Here is a 4,499-nt window from a genome sequence, read left to right as displayed (position 1 = left end):
GTCGAAAAATTCGACTAAGGCAGCCCTAATCGCAAGAATTTTGCACAAAATTTGAATGGAAACATGTTAGGCATCGACAGGGTGTGATAGCAGTCTAAACAGCAGCAATTAAGCGACAAAGAAGCTAATTTAGACAGAATACAGCGGCATTCACCAATTGACAGGCGAAAAAAATCGACAGTCCAGCACCCAAATCGCAAAAATCCATGTAAAAATCGAACTAAACATGCAAGCAGCGAGAAAGGGGAATTATGATCATCAAGTAAGTTAAGCAAGGGCAATAAACTCAAACAAGTCGAAAAAAAAAATTCGACTAAACATGGATATTCAAACCCTAAATCAATTTTTACCTCATAAAATTCCAATTAAACGAAATCAAAATACAAAGAAGGTAAAAGAAATGCTTACCTGATGATAGTGATCCTACAATTGCAATTAATCTCAAATAAACAAGCAACAATGGCGAATTTTCAGTCGAAAAACCCGCAAACCCGAAAACCCTTTTAAAACCGAGATAAACAACACAAATGAAGGGGAAAATAAGGGGCTTTTGAAGATTAATATGCAAGCAATGAAATGTAGGAAGCGGATATGGTGATTTAGGCAAGAAAATGGGGATTTGGGGGAGTTTAAATCGCAATTAGGGTTTTGTTAGACGAAAATTAGGATGAAATGAGAGTTAGAACAAGAACATAAGAGTTTAAGGCGAAAAACTCCCTGTACACTGTTCATTTCACTCGATCGAGTGGTTTTAAACCACTCGATCGAGTACTTTGATGGTCCAGCTGCTTGGTCGAGTAAAATTCTACTCGATCGACCAATCCCATTTGTTGCTTTACTCGATCGACTGGAAAAAGCACTCGGTCGACCAACTTTTCACTCGATCGAGTACAAAAAGTACTCGATCGAGGACTTTTCTCGCGTAAGCTCTTGAATTTTCGTCTTTTCTTCCTTGGAATGCGTGAAACTTCCCCAAACCTGCATAAAAACACACGCAAGAATTTCCCAATGTACCAAAAACGCATAAGAACAGTCTATAGTCTTACGTCTATGCTAAAAACTGTCTAAAACTAATTGTCCTAATTAAAACGCAATAAAACAAATTCAAAAGAAATTCAAAAATTATCTATTACAAAGTGTTACACGGGGCATTTCCCCGTTTAATTCCCAACAAATTTCAGTAGCCCCTTTGTGGGCTCCTGACTGGAGGACGTCACCTCAGCACCATTGACTGTCCTCTTCAACTTCCATGAGCATGAATTATCACTTGAAATGGTAGGAGGGGAGTAGTTCACATCCACGTAAGCGTGATCTTTCCTCGTCCTTGCTCCTCTATCACCATCTTTAGCATCCTTATTTCCAATTTGATCGACTTTGATTACACCAAGTCCCTTGACAACTCCTTCATTGCTTTCATCTGTACCTGCAGTAAGGAAAACAGACGAACTTTCCTCCTTGTTGCTCTCAATCTGAGGCGGAGGGTTAACAATAGCAGCACAATTCTCCAAATTTTCATCTGGAGTGTCAACAATAGGACTAATAGAAGAAAGAGCATTGCAAGGCTGGGCTTGCATGGGAGCTCTCCGGGACTTGGATTGATGAAAAATCAGCTCCTCGTCCCCTACCTGAAAGGTCAAAGTCTTTCCACCGACGTCTATAACTGCACGGGCAGTAGACAAAAATGGTCTCCCTAAAATTATAGGGGTGTGTGCATCTTCGGGGATGTCTAAGACAACGAAGTCGACGGGAATAAAGAACTTCCCGATCTGAACAGGTACGTCTTCTACTACACCTAGTGGCCGTGATAAACTACGGTCGGCCATCTGGACAGTCATGTTGGTACAACTTAGCTTTGTCAAACCAAATCTCTTAACCAGAGATAACGGTAAGACACTCACGCTAGCGCTTAAATCGCATAGCGCGTTATCAATCAAATGCATACCGATATGACACGGAATTGAAAAACTACCCGGGTCTGATTGCTTAGGGAGTAACTTGTTTTGAAATAGGGCTGACCCCACCTCAGTCAAAGCTACGGTCTCACTATCATTAATAGTCCTCTTACACGCTAAAATTTCTTTCATAAACTTTAAATAAGAGGGTACCTTTGTCGAATTCGAACGAACGACACAGTGACTTCCAAGCTCTTCAGAAGTTCGAAAAATTTGTCGAATTGTTGATTAGCTTTCGTATTCTGCAGCCGCCTCGGAAAAGGAACCGTGATAGGTATCTCGAGTCCCTTGTTTCTCGCTTCCAATGTATCTTCCGGTGCAAGTTCTGTATCCTTTGGACGCTTCTTACGTCTCGAACGAGGTCTTTCCGGTGATATCTCACTTAAACGAGCACTGGTAGGCTCTCGAATAAGCTTCCCGTCATCAATACTACTCGATCGACCAATTTGCTCACTCGTTCGAGCAGTTTCTTCATCAATGTCAGTCGATCGAGTACAATTTCCACTCGATCGACCAACTCCACTTTCTGCTTCACTCGATCGAGTAGATAAACTACTCGATCGACCAACCTGTTCTTCCTGTTCACTCGATCGAGTGGAAAAACCACTCGATCGAGGACTTTCATCTTCAGTTCTACTCGATCGAACACCATATTTCAGTCGATCGAGCAACTGCTTTGTCGTGAGCCCTTTTTTTCTCGATAGAACACTGTTCACCATCAGTCTTAGACTTCCTCGGGTCTGATTTCGACACTTCTGGTCCTTCATAAGAAAGTCCGCTTCTCAATTCTATCAGATGTACCGTCTCATTCGGATTCTTCTCATTTTGAGTCGGTAAATGACCCTGCTTTCTTGTGGATTGATTCGCGGCTAGTTGGGCAACTTGGGTTTCAAGTGCCTTAATAGACGCGTCCTTCTTTTGATTTTGTTGATCACTCAGCTGCAACTGCTTTGTAATGGATTGCAACATAGACTTTATCTCTCCTATTTCATTCACCCCACCGGAAGATGATGCACCATGGTTAGGAGGATTGAAAGAAGGAGGCTTCTGAAAGCCTTGTTGATTCTTGTGTGGAGGAATATATGGCTGCTGCTGATTCGGAGGAGCAGTGGGATTGAGCACATTCTGACTACTCCACCTCAAATTGGGATGGACGTTCGGCTCGTAATAAGTGTTGTTCTGCCTGTAATGTTGAAAGGCAGCACAAGACTCATAGGAGTTGGGACAATGATCTGAGACATATCCCTCCCCTCCACATCTTCTACAGACGAAAGGACCGTCTGACACAGCATTCACCTGATACATCCCCCCTTTGGAACCTCCTCCCAACTCATATTTGTCAAATCTCGCAAAGAAGAGCTTCTAGTGCGGCTACGAAAGAAGATTCAGACTCTTCTTTGATTGCCTCTAGAGTTCCCATATTCAGCCTTATGGGTGGCCAAATCATCAATGATCTTCCACCCCTTAGTCTCTCCCATGTTCTCAACAAATCGGCCATTGGGCTCGGCATCCAAAATAGCTCTCGATCGTCGTACGACCCATTATAGAACTGATTGCAAAGACTCCATTTTTCGAACCCATGGTGCGGAATGGTTCACACCAGCTTCTTGAAACGGACCCATGCTTCATGAAAGTTCTCATCAGGCCCTTGTTTAAAGCTCGTGATCTGAGCTCTAATGGCAATAGTCTTCGAGGCGGAAAAGTACTTCTTGTAAAATGCTAAAGCTAGCGAATTCCGTCGATTACCCCATGAGCTTCCGGTCCCTATACCACTCCTCCTTGCAGCATCACGGGTGAGAAAATAAACATTGTTTCTTTTATCGATCCGGGTCACGCCGATTGGTGGGGTTATGGAGCAAAGAATAATCGATAAAGGTCTCCATGTGCTTAGCTGCATCTTCATTTGCAGCTCCCCCGAACTGGTTCCTTTCAACTAAGTTGATATAAGAAGGCTTCGGTTCGAATTTTCTTACCTCCCTTGGTAGTACAAATCCCTTATAGAGATTCGCAGCTGTCGGTTCAGAGTGACTGGCAATGGTTGCTTCTTCGGCCATAACTGGAAAATCCGGAGATGTGACGGTTTCGGCTGAAGAAGTGGAAACATGAGAAGAATGTGGATCCTCCTCAAATAGCTCGTTCTCAAAGTAATTTGACAGAGTACTCAGCTTTTCCTCTGTCGGCAATACCCTTTGTGATCGTCTCAACTCGCGCAAGGATTTCTCAATCTCAGGATTAAACGGTACTAGTTCACCACCCTGTGACCTGCGCATAAGAAGAAACTACAAAAAGAATATAAGAAAAGTTTAAGGAACGGTTGTCCCTTAAACTAAGAAAGACTAAAAATGAAACAACTAATAATATAAACAATTGCCTCCCCGGCAACGGCGCCAATATTTGACACGGCTATCGCAACCCTATCAAAAATAAAACCTAACGGTCTCAACTAAAATGTAGTAGAGGCAGTCGAGTATCGAATCCACAGAGAGGTAATGTAATTATCAGCTGCCTAATTCTAGTCCTAAAGTAACAATTGGGGGTTTTTGTTGA

At 42.7% G+C, this 4,499-nt stretch overlaps 1 non-coding gene across 1 annotated transcript; it reads left to right on the top strand.

Moving 5' to 3' along the window:
- Nucleotides 1-3,526: 3,526 nt before the first annotated feature.
- On the top strand, nt 3,527-3,633 carry LOC141597956 (small nucleolar RNA R71). The gene has a single exon (XR_012523163.1). It is a non-coding gene; the product is annotated as a small nucleolar RNA R71 (small nucleolar RNA).
- The last annotated feature ends 866 nt before the right edge of the window (nt 3,634-4,499 follow it).

Source organism: Silene latifolia, chromosome 8 (assembly GCF_048544455.1).
Source record: "Silene latifolia isolate original U9 population chromosome 8, ASM4854445v1, whole genome shotgun sequence".
NCBI classification, from domain to species: Eukaryota; Viridiplantae; Streptophyta; class Magnoliopsida; order Caryophyllales; family Caryophyllaceae; genus Silene; species Silene latifolia.
Note: the sequence above shows the minus strand (reverse complement) of the source record. Positions and strands in the feature narration are given on the sequence as shown.